At 44.0% G+C, this 24,772-nt stretch overlaps 1 protein-coding gene across 1 annotated transcript in view; it reads right to left on the reverse strand.

Annotated features, from left to right (window-relative positions):
- Positions 1–12,828, reverse strand: part of chst15 (carbohydrate (N-acetylgalactosamine 4-sulfate 6-O) sulfotransferase 15) — a 38,575-nt gene extending 25,747 nt beyond the window's left edge. The window contains exon 1 of the mRNA XM_048987739.1: positions 12,509–12,828. The gene's annotated coding sequence lies outside the window, so the exon portion shown is untranslated. The remainder of the gene's footprint in view (positions 1–12,508) is intronic.
- Positions 12,829–24,772: the final 11,944 nt, after the last annotated feature.

The raw sequence follows: 24,772 nt of genomic DNA on the forward strand, positions 1-24,772 counted from the left end.
TGGTGAGGGGGTCGAAAAGCAGGTAGAAGAAAATGAAAACAAATATAAACTGCGATCCAAACCCATAGTCCAAACACAGGCAGAAATACATGAAGGCGATACGGGCAGTACACTGGAAATTGCAAGACAGTTAGAGAAACTGGGAAAACCAGCTGGATTCATATGGAGAAACCAGACAATGACACAAGCAGCCAGTGTAGTGGAACACTCAATACTTCACAACTAGGTAACTGGAAACCAGGGCTTATTATAAAATGCTAATTAATCAGGACGATGAGCCACAGGTGTGAGGTAAAATGGGAACTGACTGGGTGTGGCGGGAACTGACGCCTGGCTTGATCCAGACATGACATTTAATACAGACGGTACAAAGCATCCATAATCGATAACGTGAAATAATGTTCCATACACGAATGCTCTAACACACAACATTGATCAAAGAATCGACACAGTGGTAAGCATGCGTCTAAGTGACATTTTGCGATGAGAATTAAAATCGGCATCCTAAAGCCTTGATAAGTGGCCCAGTGATGTCGCAAAGTATGCAGCGCATTACGGATCCGTAGGCAACGGAAAGCAAACGTCCAAGTGGAAAATGGACAGATTTATAGCTATCTTGAAATCCAAGATTTGTTACTGAGAAACAAGAAACAGCTGCTTTACTTTGTTTATTAATGCGAAAAGATATGGAAACATCTCTGGGAACACAGTCATCCCAAATGGAAACATGAGGCCAGGAAAGACATGCACAACACCGTGTTATCGTTTGGCTGATAGCAGGGACAGCAAGCTAGCAAAGGCTTTCCCAGCCAAGTGAACCAAAATGGCCGCATACAGCATCCAGAAGCTCCTTTCGGAACTGGCCACACTTCATGTAACCCAGACAACAGAGGCTGATTTGATGGTTCATTCAGTCTTGCTAACCGAAATGGTATCAGGATGTAATGGAATCCTAATGATTCTGTTTAGCCCCAGTTGATTATCTGTTAGCGGCAGCTAAACGTCACCGAGCAGGTAGAACAGTAAACATGGGAGGTCATAGGAATTTAGAATGTCTGCCCAGGTATTTTGTCTGGGTTCTGACACTTCCTTCCTTTATGCCAAAGTCGGTGTCCGATTCGAGCCATCATGTTTAATCCAGCTCATGCTTTGGGAATTATTCACGGAGAACGTTGACGGAGCCAAGGAAAAAAGGAACCGTTTGTGTTTAAAGCCAAGAAGGAATGAGGGCAGCAAAATCAAAGGAAATTAATAGGTAAGCCCCACTCTGAAAATTTGTATTTGCCCACTAATAATCTTCTTTTGGACGTCTCAAATAAGCACTCACTCCGAAAGCAGCCTTCAGACTGCAGAATGTGACAGTCACTCTATTGAGAATAAATCACCATAATTCATTCTTTCTTTTGCAGCCGAGAAAGTAGATGGTTCCAGAGGCAATTTAATCACCACTGAATCTGCCGGGCCAAGTCATAACAAATGGAGGTTGAGCCAGTAGCTATGACAGTGGCAGTACATCCATCTTCTCCATTTAAACCCTGCATATCTCCGGCTCTCCATGAGTCGCTCGGCTTTACGGACGACATACAAATAACTCTGGACGTGACGGGCGATCCATAAGCGTCACGGCGCAGATTCTGCCCACAGCCTGCTGGGAAAGCAACACACAGCCCAGAAACCTGGGGTTCTTCCTCTGGAGCAGGCTGCAGAATCGACCTTTCACCTCACGAGATGGGACGGCACTGACGGGTTCAGAAACAGGGGCTCTCCTCCAATGGACAGAGGAAAATATTAATCGGTCTGATTTTCTGCATGATAAGACGCACATAATCAGACCTTCGGCTGCTGATTAGATACAAGAGAAAATCAGCGAACCAATAACACAATTTTTCATACTATAATTTTTCTTTTAACAGAGACAAATACCCAATGGATACCCATTTTGTAAAAAAAAAAAAAGTAAATATACATTCACACAGAACCAGTTACATTACCTATAACAGCAATGACTCTTGCTAAATGCTTCTTACAGTTATGGATCAATGCCTTACAGAACCATTAAGGGCTCCGCCCCCCCATGCAGAAATGCTTTGACTTTTCACTTTCGTGAGTTTATCAGCTCATTTCAGGTCCTGCCATGGTAGTTGTGGACTTTAAATGGATCTAACTTCTTCAACTTTATAGATCTGCTACTGACTCATTGTTTTGCTGGATTCGAAGCTCCTTCGAAAAACGACAGCGTGTGGCTCAGTGAGCTTAAGCCTCTGTGGGTGTAATCAGAAGGCCATTCGGTTCAAGCCTAACCTCAGCATGTTTAAGGGCCTTTGAGCAATGCATTTAACTCGCTACAGGTGGCTGCCCTTCATGGCCCTCTCACCTATGCAGAGCAAGTTGGGGGAGGTGTCTGCAAGGGGATCAATGAAGTATTAATAATCATTATTAAAGTTGTTATGGAACACAAGGTTTCATTACTGCCCAAGATAATGGAGCCCAAGTTACCGAAAGAGGCCCAAAGATCTTCGCTGCTATAGCTTTCCTTTTGAGTTCCTAAGATTCATTATTTATTCATCTTACAAAGACTTTTGCAGGATGAGAACTTGAGCAATGATTCACTGCTTTTCCCAAAATATGAAGCTGACTGTGGCTTCCTGGAGCTCTAGGATCCCTAGAAATGTCTTTGTAACCCATTCCAGAATGATCCGAGGAGCATCAGAAAACTTTTTTTCAAAGAGTCTTCAAGACGTTATTCTGATGGTAGCACGTCTCTGGAACCTTTATGCTGACAACTTTAAATCAAATCAGTGAGTTTTATGCTAGGCAGTGCTGATTGTATTTAAACAGCTGATTCAAAGTAGACGACTGCTTGGGGTGAGTTAATTGGTGAGGCATTCATTTTTTTTTTTTTTTCACAGTTGAAGATTACACATTGGACGGTTTTTACTTCTCGAGAATTCCTACAACCAAGAAACGGGTCTGAGATATTCTAATTAAAGGGGAAGATGTGGCGAGACGCAGAATACCAAGCAGAGCTAACTTCGGGCCTTCGCTTGCAAAAAAAAAAAAGCACTCGAGAAAGTCCATGAGGGACAAATAAAACCTAAAACCACAGGAATACAAACACTGGCATGATCTTTAATGAGTCGCTGCCCCGTAAGATGAGTGGAATGCATTTCCAGACAGACAGACAAACTTACAGGAAAGTGATAAAAAAAGTCATTTTCTGTGGAATTCCCAGAAGAACCCAAGCAGAGTATTCCAGATTCCGCCTTTAAATATTAACACACAGTAGGTCACTGTAGTGTTATAGCTCTGTGGAAAAACAGAGGATTCGCAGCAAATGAAATCATATTTCTCTCAACTCTTCCCGTTGTTTTCCAGATACATTTTTTAATGTTCCTCTTTGGAGACATTTCACTGGTTGTAGAACACGGTCCGAGCAGAAACCTGCAACATACGGAAAATCCTCTCAGATCCAACAGACAAATAAAAGTCATCAGAAAGTTTATTAACAGAATAATAATCCTTATGTTCTTGTTAATTTTGCAACGAATGATGTCTGTGATGTTTTAAAAACAAATACCTGTATAAGTTGTTTAAGTTTTTTTCCACTACAGAATTCCACTATGATGAAAAATATTTATTGGTATAGTGTATAGATACTTTTTAACCGCGGAGGAATTAATTTTTCAAATGAAAGGAACATAAATACAGCCAGAAGCCGGTTGTAATTTTTCACACTTATTTTTGTTCTCTCCTGCTTCTCAGCAAATTAACGAGCCTCTCCAGTGATTAAAAGTGCTTCTGCCGTTGATAAAACAATACTTTCAGTCAGCCGTCTTCATCTTTTGTTGTGGAACCAATCCACAGGAAACAAGAGGAAGCGGGGAACAAAAAAAGGAAAGATGACAGCCAGTTGATTTTACACGCTCCATAAAAAAGACCAAGGACCCATCAAAATCACCTCCCAAATTCGGCATCCGATTTTCACCGCTTTGCTGCCTTTGCTTTTATTTCTCAAAAGCGTGGCGACCAGCTGGAGGGGACGTTCAGCGGTTCTGTGCTCCCCTGGTCGGTGGGCTGCTGAGGAGGCCAGCGCTCGATTGCCTGACCGGCACAGCAGAGTGAGATGCTTCTTCAGCTCTTATCGCTGGAAGTTCTCGGAAGCTCCATCTCTCTGCTCAGAGGCAGCCTGCAGATTCATCTCCTTAGACAAGCTACACCACATGGCCAAAAGTACATGGACACCAGGCTTTCTGACATCTAATTCCGAAACCAATTGTATTAATATGAAATTAATCAGCCCACTGTTGCTGTAATAGCCTTCTGGGAAGGCTTTCCATTAGATATTGGGACATTGCTGGTGGGGTTTGCTGCCATTCACGTTGGGTGTTGATACTGGGTGATCAGGTCCCTTCCTGGGAGCTTGTGTGGCCAATCACTGCGTAGCTGAACCTGCCGCCAGACATTTTGACCTTCACATCACTTTAGCAGGACAGAAATGAGGAGATCTGACTTGTTGGAAAGATGAGGTGCCCCATGATGGCCTCCTACGATGACGCCAAGTGGAAAGTCACTAAGGCCTCCTGTACAACCAGCCACCCTGCTGCTGTTTGCTGCAGGAGGTCATGTGACTGTGTGTTTAATTATTCACCTGTATCAGCAGTGGGTGTGGCTTAATTATTCAAATACTCTGATTAATTGTGGTTTCCACCAGCTTTTGCCCATATGTGGCAACACACAGTCCCTCTATCCTTGCGACGCAGGTCTGACTGGTCACTGAGAAAGTCTGAGATACATTTGTTTTATGGTTTTGTGATCCTCAAAGAACCTCATGCTATGGGAAACTCCCCTTAATTCCCCCGCAGAATAGACCTAATTACCCACCACAACACACATTGCCCGTTAGGGACAATAACCATTAGCTTCATGATCAGAGGCAACCCCGAGCACAAGAGCTCCTGTTAATTGTTGTAGGTCTAAGTCCTCCTGTCAGGTTTCATTTGATCTTCCCAGTTACTCACTAATTCAGCTTTGAAAAGCAGGGCATGTTTTTGTGCAGCCACATGCCAATAGGGCACTGGACCAGATTAATGCCTCTTCCCTACTCACTGTTTCAGGAGGCCCCGCTTAACTAGATTAAATAAAAGTTAATGTTAGTTCACAATCAAGACAGGGGTTCGCCAGGCAACCTTTGATGGATTAAAAAAAACACAGCACAGACAAAGAATAATATTAAAGTAGCTCGAAGCAGAGTGCTCAGTGGTGAAGATTTCAGGCACATTTGTGGTCAATTAGTGGGATTTAGATCTGTCAAGTGCTCTGAAGAGCAGACTGATCCAAGGCATACAAAGTTGGCCTAAAAGAAAGAAAAATCGCAAGAGGGTGTCAAAATATCAGACGAATGTCTCCGGATGACAGCTTAACCAACAACCACTTTCGATACTAACCCCCACGACTCCCCCCCCACCCGCCCACCACCACCAAAACCGCAAAAAGAACTTTCCCCCGCTTCGGGGAGCTTGTGAAGCCAGGGGCGGAACACGTGGCAGCTGATAATCAACGTCTGCACGTAGGTCGCATAGATTGCCGGAAAGTTCCAGAAGGCGAGTTGAAATGGAGAACGCCGGCAGCCGAGGGCTACTCTCAGGTTTGCTGTTTGTCAGACAACAGTGAAACGACGCGGCATTGAGGCTCAGGTGACGACTAACTAGCTGTCTGGTGGAGACTTTCGCTGGGGGAGGAAAACGCCCTAAAAGCTGAAGCGATTTACAGTTTATGCAAATGTACAAAAAAAGAGGCAAAGCAAACACTGTGGTTGACACAGCAATTATGAGAATGTAACCCAGAGTTCCAGTCCTGTTAAGGGAGATGCATAAAAATCACAGTTTACAGAGTAATTACTGTGTCTTTAGTATTTAGTCACTACAATTTCCTTCTTACTAATTACATGCATCCCATTTCTCAGCACAGTGAAAGGACATCAAGAGGGTATATGTGGGAAATTCCCTACTTCCCCAGGGAATTAATGAAGTACCTCTAATCTACTTTTAATTTTGAAAATGCTGAGAAAAAAAAAAACTATTTCTTTTTCATGTGTTGTATCGCTGTAGATTTCAATTGGATTGTTGCCTCAGTCTGAGCTTGGAGTAGATCAAAAGCAACACCTTCAAAGAAGACCTCGCCTTCAGTGTCCTTCAGCTTGGTCAGATGCCGCTCAATCAACCAACAAGGCAGGCAGGTGGGGTTGGGCGGCGACCAGGAAGCCAGGAACCAGACCTCAGCGCACAACGCGGCCGGCAGCAGACATCACACATCTGCACCATCTCCGCCGCCCATATTCCACCCGCAACCGCAGTCCAGTGCAGTTCTGCGCCACATGCAATCTTCCTGGGGGCCACGGTGGTTTCCATGCGTTTACAGATTCATTCCTTTTCCATTCCAACTGAGGGTCACAACAGCTTGCGGTGTCCATGTGAGACACGTGTGTGGAACAGATAGCGGAAATTAACTGGAGTGTATATATACGAATCCACAGAGCGTTAACTTTCTGTTACCAGTTGACCTGAGACTCCCCTCTGTTCCTGAAGCAGCCAGTTTCCACGTAGCGTGACTCCATTCCACAGCCATCGGGAAAGTTGCCTACGGTTTGCAATTCTAGCGAATGAAACTGGTTGAGCTTTGGATAACGAAATTTGGGGGGGCAGGGGGCTTGGAACTGCCAGAATACTGACTAGACAAGGGTACCGATGTAAGGACCCCCAACACAGACACAGCCAGAAGTACGGACACAACATATCTGAACATATGCTTAGCTACCACTTCTCAATTGTTCCACTGACGTCATTGAGCAATCAAAGCACAGGAGATGTGCTTCTCAAGCATCTTCCAGAGACATCTCATCAGCATATATTACATCAGTGGTCAATGACTTGTGTGGTCCTTCAAAAGAGAAATTCGGAGGTTGTGTGTAAATATGTCAATTTATTATACACGTAACAAAATTAAAGAGTGTCTTCTCAACAATTCTTCTAATACACCTTATTAATTGGTAATTGTTTACTTAAATAGTCCCCTGTTTGTGAACAGTGTTGCATTTTAAAAAAAATATATTGCCATTTCTGGGTTCTGAGTGATGCACTAGTGGATGAAACACTTTCCCGAGGTCTTCACTGACAGTAAACTGTAAGTTTGGCGCGCTCAGCCTCTCTACACACAGCACAAATCTTATCAAAGGGCCCGTATAATGGCTGATGGAAATGGTACTCCAGAGATATGCCGTGATGACGGATGGCTTAGCCCCCCTGGAGAGCTTGCTTCGCTATCAATTTTTCTCTCCATGCGGAGAAGCGGCAACCCCAGGACCGGGACATCCAGGCAGGGTCCGTTTCCGCCCTCCCAAGGGTCTACCGGCTACCGCCTAATACGTAGCCTGATGGGGACCTTGACAGTGCCACAACAAAGGCCTAAGGAGCTGACTCCATGTAGTGTGTTTCAGGAAATAGGGACACTAGTACAAAAGCAAGAGAAATGAGGCAAGTCCACTTCGAGAAGATGCAGTAAAGTGTCGATCCAATATGCACTGCATTTTACGCATCTACGACAGGCATTGGGGTGAAATCGATACAGTTTGCGTCATGCTGAGAGCTTCTACGCTCAACCACAAGCGCACCAAAATAGGTCGTGAAGATGTCCTAATTGAAAGCCAAGGATCGTAAAGGGTCACTGGAACTTACGGGTTGGGGAAGAGTCTCAGACTCATGGACAGTATCTCCATGCGTGGGGGGGTTGTACTCAGAGAAACTGGGGGGTTAGGAATCCTTCAGGATGGGCGTGAGTAATCTCCAAGCATGCCGGTTGCAAAACACAAGGCTGACCCTGGAGAGGACCTTGGCAACCAGCTACACCCTCTCCCCCACCACCCCCGCAAACACCCCCACCACCTCCCAAGGCCATTCCGAGGAAAAGCGGGCCGTGCAATGTTTACTGGAAAGGCAGACTTGGGGCAGTGAAGACAGAGTTTGGCAGCCCGTTCCAGCATAACAGTGTGGTAACAGAGTGGCTTAAAGTGCTTTGCACTGAACAACCAATGTTGCTGTTGCGTTTCTCAAAAGATTTTTAGAGGTCAGGCAGAAACTAATTGGGAACAACGCCACAAGCACAACTAGAAACAAAACAGGAGCCATAACCAAACATATCATTATTTCCATGACATGAAGTGGATCACAGTAAGTATTTTATCCATTCATACGCTGGTTTCGTTTCTTGGCTTTGAGGTCACTTCTGAGAGCAAAAGAATGACCTTAAAGAAAACCTGAAGTTCCTTTAATTATTAATACCTCCGGCCGGGAAGTGAGACGGATAGCAGTAAAGAGCCCTTATTGAGAGGCGGTCTGTCAGCAGACGTCTGTGAACTCGGACCACGGACCCGTGGTAATGCGTCAGGCGTTCCTCGTGTTTTTTGACTAATTTTTTTCCTCGTTCCTAATGAGACTAAAAACTAAAACCCAAAGCACTATGTCAGGAACAAAAACAAGCTCCAAAACAAATTTCCCATTTTTAACTATTTCTCACAACACTCACTCGACGCACAAAAAAACACTAAATTAATCATTTCATTTAATATTACAATACAAAATGAAAGTACTGAGAGCCCGACTTTCGAAGACACGTCTCAACCTCGACATGAAGTCAAATATTAATGGTTGCCAAACTTTCAACATAAATACATGCTGTAGGATTACACTACATGGCCGAAAGTACATGGGCACCAGCTTGTCTGACATCTCATTCCGAAACCAAGGGTTTTAATATTAAATTAATTGGCTCACTGTTGCTATAATAGCATGCTTTCTTCTGGGAAGGGTCTCTATTAGATACTGGGACATTGCTGGTGAGATTTGCTGCCGTTCAGGTTGGGTACTGACACTGAGTCAGGTCCTTTTCTCTGAGCACGTGTGGCCGAGTACTTCACAGCTGAACTTGCTCCCGGACGTTTCGACCTTCACAATCACATCAGTGGCGGTTGACCAGGTCAGCTTTAGCAGTGCAGAAATGTGACGAACTGACTTGTTGGAAAGATGGCCTCCAGCGATGATACGAAGTGGAAAGTCACTAACCTCTGCTGTACAACCACCCACTTTGCCGCTAATGTTTGCTGCAGGAAACTGCGTGACTGTGGCTTTAATAAGTGCAACTTAATTGCTTAATTTCTATAACTAATAGGGGTGTCCACATGCTGTTGAACATACAGTGAACAATTTATTTATATTTATATATTTAACAATAACAACAAGCATATTAAATTGCTGTAAGGGAACTGCCAAGTGCTCTGCTCCTGATGAGCAGCATGCAGTGTTTTCGTACTCTGTGGTCCAGTTTGCTTCTGTGGAAATTTCTGGAAGGGCGTCCCTATGCAAAGGTGAGCACAACCGCTCAACAAATCTCCCTTAGCCCCTGCTCCTTCGGAACCGGTGAAACTAAAAAAAGGGCACCCTTTAAAAATGATCATCCCAAGGTGCCCCCTCTCGCAATCCAGCTTAACATCTCCTGCGGCTGACGAGTATAAAAGTAAGCAACCACACGTGGAAGAAAAATGAGTTAATGCTGATGCAGTCTGAACGACGGAGGAACCGCATACAAAAAGATCAATAACAGATGGAAAGCGTGAAATGGCAAATTGTCATTTAGAAATCCATCTTGCCACTCTGCCCTTCGCACTCAGAAACAGCACGCTCTGTAATACAGCCCGGGCCACATTGTTCCATTGCATAATGATCTAGCCTATAATCATTTATTTTCCAAAAGTGTCCTGCTTTATTACGACTAGGAGATGTGGAGGAAGCGATAGGAGAAGAGAGGGAGGGAGGGAAAGACACTGCCAGGTTGGGGAGGACAACGTCTGTGTTTCGTTCTCCTACTAAACCTTCTAAACCAGGGCTCTCCAACTCCGGTCCTGGAGAACTACTGTCCGGTAGGTTTTCAGTCCTACCTGGCTTCTGATGAGCCACACCTGTTTTTGGGTAAATACCAGGAATAGGGGAAAAAGTCCTTCTGATGCCAATGTCCTGTAAGTAAATGTGCTTTGAGTACTGGGGGCGGTCCTTATGAGCCACACATGATTGGCTAAGCCCATGCCTCAGGTATGACCTCTACGGTGCCCACCTGCCTGTTTCTGAGGGGCTATGACCAGGGGGCGGGCCTCCTCAGTTACATCACCCGTTTCCTGACAGCACCAAGCATCGTTAGGAGTTCTGTTAAGGAACTAAGGAATTAAGGAGACGGGAATGAACTGAAAACGAACTGACGCATCGCCGACGTAAAACACGGGGCCGGCGGGGACACTGGTGAGCAGTTCATCTTGTGAACTCAGCACCTGAACTTTTCAGTTTCAAGTCCTGCGGGCCCCTGCTGTACAGCCAAGTACTTACCCTGAAAATCCGGCAGAATAACAAAACAGCTGAGAAATAAATAAATTGTAAGCGGCTTTGGATAAAAGCATTACCTGAGCACAGAAAAGCAGTATAGCGTGGAAGGCCCACCAAAGTGAGCGGTGGTGGGAGACGGAAGAGCCCGCATACAGCAGGCGTAAATTGGAGCCATTATCCGGTGGTTCTACTTGCATAATTATTTTAACCTTTCACTGAATCTCCTCTGTGTGCCCCCCTCCCCCCCCCCAACCCTTCCAGATGCTGGAGAGGGACGACGTGTCGTTCTAAGGGGCCAATTTTCAACACAAGTACACAAGAAGGTCTGTCAGAAGCAGCATGAATAAGATAGGGATAGCCAGGCGGCACGCAGGGGTCAGCGGACCTTTCACATCGACCCATACGCAGATTAACACATCGACTCCAGGGAGCCAATCAGCATTCACTGCAACCAAAGAAAGGTCAGCCTTGAACTTGCCCTGCTTTAATTCCCCCCTTGGCCTCATTACCTCTGGCGTGTGCCGGCAAGGTGAAAACGTTTCACGAACACACATTCGGGGAAAGATTCCTGCAAGACCGGAACAATGGTGCTCGACCTTCAGCCATTAAATGCACGTTCAAATTAGGTCCAGCGTGATAGTCACCAGTCTGTCATACAGGGGCCGGACATTTTGCATATTCATAGTTCCGAATGATCACTTACTTGACAAACTTCTCAAATTATAAATACATAAATAAAATACATTTTAAATGTGTCCTTAGATAACATGTAAAACGTATTACTAATGTAAGTCATCTATTCAGGTGGATTAATTATGAGAAATCCCTCAATGAAGTTTGATTGTCTGACTTCTGGAAGTTCCTTGAGATATTTCACATTTAACTAGGGGAAAAAGTAGTTCGGATGCCAATGTCCTGTAAGTAAATGTTAGTCTCTTTCTCCTGGTTTGCCTTCCAGTTCTTTTCACCTCATGCAAAATTGATGTTTTGCAGGAAAAGGGCGTGCAGAGATTATATTGGGGGGGGGGGGGGGTTAGGAGTTGGTGTTAGGGGATAAACCCCCGATACTTTCAAGACCGACCATTGCAAGTTACACAGGTTGTACTGGAAGCGAAGTACACAGGGATGCCAGCTCTCGCGCATCTGGCCTGACACTCACGCTTTCAGACTTACGTAAAATCTATATCATTCCATTATAAACCTAAAATTAGCTGCATTAAAAGCCTTGGGGTTGTTTGCAAAATCTACAGGCTAAATACAAGGCAATAATACTCTTGCATACATGTAAATGTATGTGGAGACTTGTCTTGAATTGAAAATCCCACGGCAGCCAGCTGAACAAAGTTGGCAGCTCAGCGCACAGGTGAAGTCAGGATATCTTGGCCACCTACCCAGCGCCTTATAAAGTCGCACAGTGCTAGACAATGGTGCCGATTCATTTCTATTATATAATTACTTCCGTAAGAGCGCACTCCCTTTGAAATTATTTTATCAGGGGGGACACCGGTACTATTTTTATTCACCCGCAACTGTTTCACATACCGAGGACCACCGGCATCAGCTGAAATCGGAAGTATATACGGAGAATCCCGGTCAAACAAAGCCCGAAGTCCCGGCTCAGATCAGCAGACACTTCCTCCACACAGAAACAATCCACACGTGTAGTTCGCCTCCACTTCTCTCTCCCCGTCGCCCTTGTTAAAACGATCCCTGTGCTCGCCGGGTCAATCCAACATTTTTCGGAGTTATTCCAGATACGTATAACTGAGCCCTTCATCCCACGCCGGAGACAACGAGCCTCTCAAAGGCTGTTATACGGGCTACGCACGAAACGCGCACGATTAACCGCGCAACGAAATTAAGGTTAATATGCCGGTTTACTGGGTGACATTTAACTGTTCGTGCAGAAACACGTGGAGGGAATATTAAGCATTGTGCGTTTTCGATATACGTCGGATCTGAACTTGCAATACAACAGCGGAAGGCAGCCGGCAACCATCCCCGCACTCAGCCTCCTAAGCACAACAGAAATAAAGGCACGGATAAATCGCATCGGAATAAGATTTTAATAAATATAAAATACATACCTCCGAGGGTGGGTTCTGTCCATCAGTCCCCAGCATCGGATTTGACGAAACCTTTAATAACTTTCTTCCCGATCGCAATTAATCCGCATCCAGTTTAAACAAAAGACGGGGAAGCGTGTAGCCAGTCCGACTGGTGGTGTAACTTTATTCTGCTGATAAAAAGCGAAAGGCTGAAGACTCTGTTGGGGTCTATTAGCGGCGCTTTGCCATCTCAGTCCATTTCCCTCGGAGCTAAAGCGACGGATCCGACACGGTTTTTCTTGAGGTGATATTTTAAACTGCGCCCGTGGAGGGAAAAGGGATGGGATGGGTTGGGATGGGATGGGATGGTATGGGATGGGGGTGGGACGGTACGGGACAAAAAGACCGATCACTGACACAGACTTAAGTCTCCCGTCACCTTGAATGTTTCATAACTTCACATATGTAAAAAAAGGTCATTCACGTCTCTTTCTGAACGCAGACCAATACTAAACAATTCATGCACCGAGCCGAGTTGGGATTTACGAAAGAGTAAAGAAGAAGCGCTTATATGTGTCATTTAGGCGCTGACACATATTTGGACTGTAGACATTTTTTAAAGTTTTACGATTTCTATTTAAGTAACAGCATGATTAAACCACTGCAGTACTTTAATTTACTCTCGCCCGTTATAATTGCTTGACGTTTTAAAAATATATCTACTAGTATCTGTAGTGTGCTTATGCAGCTTTTAGTTCCATTACTGGCCGAAGTTTGACACTTTCCGCGCAACCTGCACGTAACACACTAATTCAATTGTTTTTCTTTAAAATACGTACAAAACAACAGAATGAATGATATTTGATGTAGGCCTAAATCCAAGTTGTTGTAGTAACAGTAGCAAAGTAAAATGCGTTTTGTAATATATTTAGGATTTATATTTAGATTTATATTTAGTTTCAAAAAGATCTAAAACAAATCTAACAAATCTATTGACTAGGCCTAAATGAATAAAAGTTTTAAACGTCACCATTGACTGTTAGAACTCCTATGTTTTGGGTGATATGCATAATTGTAAAACAATTGAGAGCAAATGTGAGAGATCCCACAATCGATCCGTTGCTAAATTGTTCGCTGTGACCGTGCCCAAGTGCTGAAATGATTAATTCAGTTATTCAATGCATAATGTCATTTTTCGGATAAGATGCAACGACCTCATTCTTTTTGCGCACAATAATTTAATAGTTGTCCTATCAACATAATATATTCTCACCTGAAAATGCTGCGAATTGAGTTTTCACGTTTGTCTTTTCACTGTCTATGGGAATAATTTGCTAATCGGCCCACTTAACAGTCCGCGCTCGATTCATATCTATAAAAGCCAACATCTGTCAAAACAACGACTTTCATCAATTCATTGCTGGAGCAAAATGAAAACCCGCAGACCGTGTAGCCTCAACAGGACACCCCGGTCTGGAGGACAAAATTCACCTCAGAGTTATTATTAATTCTGGCGGGAAATGTTTCATTATTGATGCTGCTTGACTCAGTTCCATCTTCATAAGCCAGAGAAATATTTCTGAATCCGTGATGGCAATGGATCGTAATTACTTTTTCACCTTTTAATCAATATTTTGTTCTATTTGTTTGATTCCACATGGTCTATATCATTTAATTTTTTTCACTGTTTGGACAGAAATAAAAGATGGAAACTCCAGAAGAGGTCAAAAAAGTCCAAATCTATCTTACAAACCGGGCACAAGCTGAAAATTGAGTTTGGGAGGGGGGGGGGGGACGTGCAGGATTGTCTTAGCTGTGATGTAGCTTCCCAATACCATTACTTAAGAAGGTGTTCTAATCTGTTTTGCTTCACAACCATAGAACCGGAAAGACCAGTGCAGCTATTGCCAAGAATGAGAATGCAACGAACTTTGGGTGACAGAGCTGCTTTTTTTAATTACCTGATCTCGTTATTCATAATCTACAGTTTTCAGCATTTCCAAGTATTGAAAAGAAAATTGCCTGTTTGCACTGTATGTTTCTCTGTTCTTATTTTTTTTATTTTTTATTTTTTTTATTAAACCCTATTGTCCTTTATTCCTGTTGGCACTGTGTCCTGTTAACTGTAGTCGTCTCTGTACGCACTGTTAGCACTGGTGGGTGTGTGTAGAGTGTACATGTCTTTTCAATGTGAAAGACGTTCAGATACTGGTGATTGACAGTCATCCGCGCAGTGCCAGTAGAGTTTGTGTGCATCAAGAAGTAGACGATGTCTCGCGCAGTGTGTACCCTGCTGCAGATTAAGCTTGCCGAAAACGATTGTGTATCACCGTTATTCTCTGATTTGAAATGGGAACACCTATGTATCATATTGTAGTTTTTAAAGTGAATTGTTATATTGTATATTGTGTTTTTAATAAATACTACCTGAATGGTTTACTGAAGGTTCACCGAAGTACTCAGCTGGTAATCTTCTTTGTAATTGGCTACTGTGCAGCATCCATGTTTAAAATAGCAAACTATACTGCTAACATTCATAACTGAGAAGCAGAAGAGAAAGATTAAAACACAGAAGCAGGCAGGTAGGACTGAATATGAGTGATGAAGCTCTTTTTTTTCACAGTCAGTCCTGTATGCGGGGGAAGAAAACGGGGCTATATGTCAATTTCCCGGGGACGTAAACGCGATCGCACTGGTGTGAACTTATGTATCCTGACTGATGTGATGTTCCGGCTAATTAGAGTCCATTTAGAGTGAAGGATGATGTTTTCTTAATGGCTGTCTTCTTTCTGCCTTAGTGATTGCCAGATGATATCGTGCGTTGCTCCATCTCACAAAGACTTCTGGTAAATACTCCGGTGGCTGTATATGTTTGTCTACAGCATGTGCTTTCTCAAGGATGCAAAGCGCAATCTTGTCATTCTATTGACCCCTCAAGCTGTTTGAATTGGAGGGGGGGGGGTGGAGGGGGGAACCTATCATGGTGACAGAGAGAACAGCCTGAGGCGATGACATATCCACGACCCGCATCTGGTGCAATTACGAGATTATCCTCAGCAAGCCAGTGTTCTTCATCTTAACAGGCGCCATTGTAGTGCTGGTTGGGTTCTTTGGCATTATGGCAACAAATACTTAGTATTTTGCAATGTTACATTAACATATGTGAAAGGAGGAATGCAATATAAAAGGCTATGCATCAGATATTTGCGATGCCTATTTATGTTCTTGTACACCCGAGGAGAAGTATGACATTGTGATATTAATCTTGGTCAGTGAGGCTTGTGTGTGTTTGTGGGGGGGGGGGGGGGGGGGAATTTTACAGAATTACAAGTAAGCTTGTAAAGCTATCAGAGATATATCTTTGTCTTTAGTTTCCAGATGATACTCGGGCTTATGACAGGGTAATGATGCCCATTGTCAGTATTGTAAATGAAAAAATCTATATGCGCCCATTTTAAAAAATCTTTGCGGGTTTGACAAGCTGGTGTCCGATTTGTTCATGTCAGAATGACTTCCGAGTGATGGAGATTTTGTTTTGCCACAGCCTTGACTTATCAAAATCCCATATCCAAGAAATCTTTTGTTTAAGGTTATCTGATTCTGCAGGTTATTGTTTTCAGTGTCCATTTCATGGGACATTTGTTTTCAGTGTCCACTCATGGGACATTTGTTTTCAGTGTCCATTTCATGGGACATTTGTTTTCAGTGTCCACTCATGGGACATTTGTTTTCAGTGTCCATTTCATGGGACATTTGTTTTCAGTGTCCATTTCATGGGACATTTGTTTTAGTGACCATTTCATGGGACATTCACTTTCAGTGTCCATTTCATGGGACATTTGTTTTCAGTGTCCATTTCATGGGACATTTGTTTTAGTGACCATTTCATGGGACATTTGTTTTCAGTGTCCATTTTGTGGGACATTCACTTTCAGTGTCCACTCATGGGACATTTGTTTTCAGTGTCCATTTCATGGGACACCAATGTGAAATAGTTGAGTTGGGCTATGATGACTGACCAGTTTGTTCCTCAGACGTTAGTCAGACCTGTGAATCTGGACTTGACGAAAATAAAATAGTGCCTGACACAGTGGCAAGGGATGAAAAGCACTCAAAGGCAGCAATCAGCGATGGAGCAGCTGAAGACAGTGTCAGCGTAATTAATTTAAAAAGCAGCTAGGTGTTGAAAGGCAAATATATCGTCAGTCTAGTACAATTGGCGTGTCTGGGTGCCATTTCAACGATAGCTGGTGAGGGTGGAAAATCTTCATACGTCTGAACTTTCAGCCGTGTCTCTGGTGTAATTTTAGACCATCTTTTGTTTCTTTAATGTTTAAATATAGCCAGAACCAGGATGCTTGATTAAATCTTAATGTTCTCAGCCTCAGCTTTCTACAATAACCTAAAACATCATAAATATAAACATATATTTTTTTGCCATGCCAGCCACTTTCCCCTCGGGTCTGTTACTCGCCACTGCAAAGTTCAGCGTATTTTAAAAACACACTTTGACTGAACGGGTGCCAATGTTTGAGTCGCAGGCTTGGCTCGGGGTTGCAGGGGGTGAAGTGCTGCAAATGGACAGGTTTTTTCAGCACTGGCATTGAAAGAGCTCAGACCAGCGGGTCACCATTCCCAGGCGTCCTGTACCGAGAGCATGCAGAGCCGTGCTCGAGGCCCAGTACCTGTTACAAATCAAAAAAATGACGTGGGAGGCAGGAGGGCGGTCTCTTTTAAGGCTTTGCAGGAGTGAATGAACTCCCATGAACTCTCAGCCGTTAATATAAGAAAGCCTGGCTTGTCAGGATGATAAATGTGTCCACTCCATGACACAAGGTGAGAGAATTGTGCCCTGATTATTGAAAAAAACCATAGACTGGAGTCCTTTGTAATTCCTCGCATGTTGTCTCCTAAAACTTCCGCCGAGCTTGATGGAGAGTTATTTACTTTCCTCTGGCTCCCCTGTGGTTTCTCGTCTGAACTGGTGTAGGAGGTTCTCTCTCGCCAACAAAGTGTTGCTGGACGAACATCAAGTTTTAAGGCTGAAATTACAGGAGTTGATGACGTTCTTACCGGTCCGCTCTTGTGGTCGATTTGGTTGAGTGGTTTATGACACTGATCTGCAGTCTGAACACTAAGTTGAGTGTCTGAAAAAGGTCAGAGGCTCGCTTGATGTTTTCTCGTCTTCTATACAGTAACATCTGGTCATCATTGTATCCTCCGTGTGGCCCATCATCCATGCCTTGTTTTGCTGTTTCTGGGCTGGTGGGAGCCACAGTAATGACACAGTGCTAGGCCTTGTTGACCTCAAGCCTTATAATAGTGATTGATCATAAGCCCCATGCTGACAATTGCCTTATTTAAGGAACTTCAGCTGGTGTAGATTATACTAATTTAGGATAAACAAGGTCAGCCTGGTGGATTCTGGAGACTAGTAAGAGAATGTATGGCGTTTTTTGCTGGTGATGGTTGGGTGAGTGAGATCTCCTGTTTTCACTTAGCTGTGGCTCTTTAAATGCTTTTACTTTTGCACGGATTTGGGTTCAACATTTTAATGGGTCTCTATGTCATTTTTTTTGTCCTGTAATAAAGACCCCTTGTTTGCCTGAGCCTCAATATCCGGCATAAGTGCCTTTATGCTGCAGATTCCGTTGCTCGATTTTCCATGATGGAAGAAGAAGGTTCATCTCCCATCCGGAAATCCGGGCCATCTCCTCCTCGGGTCGGTCACGTTTGCACGATGGGACGCTCCCACATGATCTCCTGGGGTGATTCCGGGGATCTCAATTGCAAACCAAGAGGCACTTAAAGTCCCTCGTAGTCTGACCGTACTGAGCATGTCACCATAAGGCGTTTTGACATACATCAGATAATCATTAATAATGTATAGCCTTGATTGTGCTTAAAAATCCCCAGTGGGGTGATAGGGCACCTCCCTGCTGGTCCCCTGTGTTTTGTTGCGGGATAAATCAAAGCCAAACAGCATTACCCTGTCCGCCATTCAATATCACTAATTTCTGCTTTGTGTCGAAAAAATGTTAATTTAACTGCTGACTTCAAAGTTTTAATAGTGCACTCAATTTTTATATGCAGTTAATATACTATATTTTATTTTCTTCTAGCAAAGAAGCGGAACCTAAGGGTTTGGATGTATATTAAAATTAATTTATGTTGCTGTGCGATGGCCAGCTCAGCTCGAGGACAGAAGCAAATGGCTCAGGGAATTTCGGGACAAAGGAGCCGGGTTTTTGTGAGAGATCTTCCAGCGAAGGGAGGATTCTTTTGATTTTGCGAAAAACATGGAAATCACATGTTTTAAAGATTAGTTGAAATCACGATGGTTGTGCATCTGCAGTGGGTTGGTGCCATCCTGGGTTATTCCTTGTCTGGGAGGAAAAATTGCTTAAAGGGGTGTCCTGTAATCAACTTTTAACATTTAACTTTGTGCAACTGATGCAAGAGCACCTGTGCGTCAGGCAGCTAACACTCAGGAATATAAGCTTAGGAGGATTAAGGGTTAATCTTGGTGTAGCAAAACGCTTGAACTTTGTGCTCATAAGACTGAGCAGAAGTGTAAGTTTGAAGCGCTTGTCAGACAGGATACGAAAACCGCAGAAAGTTACAGTAGAGTGGGGGCTGCTTGCAGGTGGTCAGACGCATGAGTTGCAGGCTGTAGAAGGTACATATGCCTCCCCCAGCTGGTTTGAGGGGACGCAAGCTGTCTGTGTACCACTATAAAAAGGATGTAAACGTTTGGTGAACATATCCGCGGTAACTTTCGCTGGAATGGTGGTTGCTCCCTGAGCTCAGTATTAACCCAGAATACCCTGTGGGATTGCAAATTCTGCGACACTTTCCCCACATCTATTGCTTCTGGGATAGACTCCGGAATGACCCCACATGGGACAAGTGGGTAATTGACAGATGGGTCTGTCCTCCACACAGTCGCCAGGGTCTGGGTCCCGCATGTACTTGTTGGTGCCCTAGAATGGAGTCCTAACATAAGAGCAAGTTGGGAACTCCAACTGACCTTAGCATGTTTTTGGTTTGGCTGGGGAAACCCCCGAACAACATGCAAACATACAAACTCCACGCACATACGGCCATTGCAGAAAGTTGAACCCTGGTTGTACAAGTATGAGGCAACCACCAAACCACCATGCCGGGCTGCATACGATAAAAAAATAAATGAATAATCACTGAGGACATATTCCGGGTGAACTGGGTAAATATGTGACTTACTTCAAGAGGCGAAAATTTCAGGTCCGGAAAATGAAAATCCAGACCGTGATTTTGTTTCAGCCAACAGTTGAGTATAAAGAGTAAGAGTTAGTTACTGTTTGGTTGACACAGTATCACAGTCTAGAGTTTTACTTCCTGGACTTTAAATTTCCTGGTCTGTTTACTTCCTCCTTCTGCCCATCAGAGGCATCGTACCAATCAGTCCTGGAAGGGCTTTGGTGCGTTTAACACGCTCTCTCTCCTTATGAACAGGTAGGCAGTGTGCTGTGATGACCGGACCTCAGCAGCATTAGCGGGGTGTTCTCTATCTGCCTCTCAGGCAAGCGCTTGTTTAAACAACTGTTAACATGAGGAATCCAAGAGTTGATTAATGCGGTCCTCCTTGTCGCATTTTACAGAACCCCCACTGGAAAAGCTGGCGTTGTTTACCAGCTCGTGGGCTTAATAGCCGCCTTCCCTTCAGTTGGAAGACAGTTCGCCCCCATGGGAGAGTAATGCGAAAGACTTATCAGGATAACAGACAGGCCCCATCCGATTAACAAATGTATAGCTATTTGCTTCCTGGGAAGCCTGGTTCAAATATACCCATCTCTGTTCCTCTGTCAGTCTCTTTGTACCTGTTTTGCTTGATTGTAGTCTCTATGTCTGTTTATCGCTGCGCATTTTGCTACTGTTTGATTCCATTCCCACTGTCCTCCAGGCTAGCTGGAATGCTGCCTGACAGCAGTCAATCTCCAGCTCTGTGCAAGTGTGAATTAATGGTAAGTTTTCCTGGAGAAACCCATAAATAGTTGACACCTGAAGCCACAGGAAACGTCCAGTCAGATGCAGTAGGAATGCATCAGCTAGGTATTCCACGGACGTCAGCGTGTCATCGCTCATTTTCCACGTCTGGAGACGGAGATGCTCTTCACGCAGATAATGTAGAGATGAATTTTACATGGAATCGGAGCTCGCTGCCTGAAAGTAACTCCACACCCTATGGTGCGCAACAAGTCGACACAAAAGGATTCAGGAGTGTCAGCGAAATGCGACTTTCAGCGAGTGCAGATTTGAAATGCACTTGTCTCCTTCCTTGTTAACGATATCTGCGAGTCCCTTGAAATGCAGACATTGTTCTGCATCTATGTCGAGCGCCTATCTGGCCTCAGAAGTAGTTAAAGCATGCAGGGCATATTTTTTGTGCCCTTTTCAAAAGTGAAATCCCACTGAAATTAACCACTTTTTAACGCCCCATGATGTGACGTTCAGGGAAACGCAAAGCATCTCCACATCACCTTTTCATCACCTTTTCACCGTGTACGGAAGTACAGACACAGAAATACATAAAAGTCCTTAAAAACTTCTGAGGGTAAGTCGATGTCATGAAGATTTTTTTTTTTACTTCATGCATCCGTCACAAAAACAAACATGTGGGCATTGGTTAGGGTGCTGAGCCCAAATTGAAAGCAGCACTAGAATCCATTATGACTGAGTAAACTCGGCATTTTTATGTGGTTCAGATTTACTATGCCTGGTCAGACTCTGCAAGGCTGCGTGGTTGACTCTGCCGCGGGAGTGCATAAAGCTACATTACTTGCTTTATAAACTTTATAATAGTAGTGTGAAAAGGTTCAAAGACCAATGGTATAATATTTCATGTGTGATTTCTTTCCAAATTAAGTAATGCTCTTCTATGTACATAACCAGTCAGAATCTTAAATTTAGGTGGTCTAGCTTTTTACCAGAAGCCAGAAGGCCTATTCCACAGAGGACTAAATGTCATGCCACACCACAATCCTAATTTGAAGCAATTCATTCCTATTCGGAAGTTATTCATTTTGTGGTATTCCTGGTGTCCTTGTTTTCTAACTCGGATACATTCATCGAAAATCCCAGTTTGCACTGTGTTATTCTACCAATCCCGATGGGAAATAGTGGCTGTTTTATGTCACAATAAATAATAAACGTGTAAAAATTGCAGCTGGTAATGTCACGGGACGAGGTGAGCGATCGCGAGCAGAGCGGCGATCGTGCGGGAAAGGAGCAGGCAGGCAACAGTATACGGGAAAACGGGGGTTTATTCTGGCTTCGGGGAGCCGGGAACACTGGACGCAGACTGACTTCAACTGACATTAATGACAGACAAAGCAAACTGGGGAGACCAGGACTTAAATACACGGAACCAGACAGCAGGAAACAAGACACGACTGGGCAGGATCAGGAAATCACACGTGGGTAATTAGGGGGCGTGGCACACAGGAGGAGCGGACGAGCCGGGCATGACAGATAACATGTTTTCAAACCTTTCAAACAATTTCCCAAGTGAGATTCCCCAGGCGGGGAACATCTCAGAAAAGACTGTAGGGAATTACAATTTCAGTAGCAGGTTTAAGAGAGACGGTAAAACTATGTAACACAATAATGCAAACTTAATATATGCTGACTTATATTGCAAAGTCCAAATAAGTCCTATCATGAACAACTTGTGAAAACTGGAAAAAACAAAAACACAATCAAAATAATGTGTAATATTCCTGCAGTCATGGTGGAAACCATCCATTATTACAATTTAAATTTATGGATTTCCTATGAAAAAGTACCATCTCATTTCATCTCAAGTTCATAAGCAGGTTGCCGCAGTTTTTCTGCGCCCGGCCTTGGATGTTTATTTCAAACTTAATTAGCTTTGTGTCACATTTTCAGTACACAGTTTGTGAAAAATCACTCCTTTCAGGAGGCCTGTCTTCTGTTTTTGAGTGCCGAGTCTATTACAATTTTGAAGCTTGTTCCTGAATATCCTTGTTCCTTTGCTTTGCAGATTATTCTGTATATTGTTGTGTAAAACATGTCCTGACTATAAAATATGTCAGTACCGTTTTTCTCCTTTATTTCGTTTGCTGAAAGAATATTGCGCTTATCTTAAAATTACTTGAAATGCATGTATCGTCTGCCGGCAGTGTTGCACTAAATAAGCTGCAGGAAGATAAAGGGATGGATGGATGTATTCTGCGTCTGTGTGATTCTTTTTCACGTGCACATTTTTGCCACCGTTTCCGTGAGGTTTTGAGCTGCGTTCGTTTCTGAAGCAGTGAGCCCAGAATAAACGACAATGGAATCAGAGAGACCTCACCCTGGTCTTATGTTTCCCAGCAAAGCGAAACCAAACAAAGCATTCTGAGCAACAACAGCAAATCTGATGCTAGGTCAGGTAGTGGTCCAACAAAAATGCTGTAATGTGACACACAAGCGGTCTCTGGAGGGTAATAACAGGCAGGCCAGGGCATGTATTAAAACGCCACCATTTATTTGGCAGATAGTTGGTAACTCACCATGCCCCCCGTGGCCCCCACTACCCCCCACAGTGGCATTTTGGGATATTATTCATGGCAAAGGACTTCATATGAACGCGGTTGTTTTTCCAGAGTCCAATTACAGAAATATGTAATACAAAGAGCGAGGGAGTGAAGCAGATAAGCGGCATCTGCGTAGTTAAGGACGACCAGTGTGGGACCGTAGGAGCAGATTCAACATTTAAGTCAGACAAAGGCGTCAGAGAAACTCTGGCTAAGAAGGACAGAGGTTTATTTAAAATTCAGGGCAGATCAGTACAAGGTGAAATCCAATTTATTTCACATTCAGTTCTCCTTAATAAACATCCATCTTCTAACTGTCCATCCTGGCCAGGGTTAGGTAGCATAGGGCAGAAGGCTGGGCTTCACACTGGACAGACAGATACACACACACACACACACACATACACACAGTCTATGGGCAGATTAGTGAAGCCAGTTAGCCTATCTGCAGTCTTTGGAAACCAATCTGGCTCATGGAGAACATGCATATACACTAAGGAGTGTTACTTCTTTGCCAATTAATTACACCAGTGTTTCCCAGTTCAGTCCTCGCGGATCCCCAAACAGCCCACGTTTTTGCTCCCTCCTAGCTCCCATCACACCCGACCCTGGGAGAGAGTAAAAACGTGGACTGTCTGGGGGTCCCTGAGGACCGGGTTGGGAAACACTGAATTTAACTACCAACATATATACTGAGAAACCTAGGTTTGCTTGGTTTTTAATTGACATTTTTGGATTAAATTACCTTTATTAAACATTATTGCTGGGTAGCACTGTTAAATTACGGCTTATAATGACAGATCGCCGGTTTCTTCTTCCCGTTCGTGGTGTATTCATAAACGTGTAGATCAGACTGCGGATTTCCCTAGCGAAGAGCAGCTTAAAACCCACATCACAGCCGCATCGCAGAGATAAGCGCCACCCCAGCAGGGATTAGGTGAAGTTTTATCTGTATAAAATCATCTCCCCAGTACATCTTGTGGGTCCACCTGAGGCACACTGATGTCATGGAGGAGGATGAGAGACAACTGCGGGGACACAGGCTAGGCTTCGCTGGTATTATGATAACCCCCCCACCCCCCTAGGAAAATTTTATTAGAAAATTCCGGAATGGCGTTGCTTTTTAAAATACCGTAAACTGCAGTATCTGGCTTGTGTGATGGGGTGGGGGGGGGCTGCTGGTGGTAAAATTAAATTTGTCGACCTAGTGGGACAGGGTAAGGGAACAAAAATTTGCTAGCAAATTTTACCGCCGCTGAATAGCGGAACGGCAGCGACTGTCAGGGCCTATACCCCAGTTTAAATGGAATTCATCTCTGTCCCCTTACGGTATCCCAAACTACCTTAAATCCGACAAGTTATCCGACTAAGCGAGAAAGCCTGGTTCATGATACAGGCCCCTGCTGTCAATTTGCGGGAGACTCCCAGACCATCCACAACAGCTGAGATGATTGTGTGAGTGGATAGGGAACGTCTATGTGATGTTTTTACTTGCATCACTGTGAACAGGGCACCCCCCCCCAGTATATTGTCCCGGAGTAGGACACCCCATATTGGGGCTGTGATCCTCGCTTTCCTAACACAAAGGTTAGTTAGTTCTTGAATTGAGCGAGAAAAACATTTCCCAGAAATCACAATGAAACCATTTTTCATTGAGTACAGGTATGGGTCATTATAGAGCACGTGTAAAGGGCATGACTTTGAGAGGACACTGGAGTGCAGGAGA

This window comes from Brienomyrus brachyistius, chromosome 20 (genome assembly GCF_023856365.1).
Source record: "Brienomyrus brachyistius isolate T26 chromosome 20, BBRACH_0.4, whole genome shotgun sequence".
In the NCBI taxonomy this organism is placed as follows: domain Eukaryota; kingdom Metazoa; phylum Chordata; class Actinopteri; order Osteoglossiformes; family Mormyridae; genus Brienomyrus; species Brienomyrus brachyistius.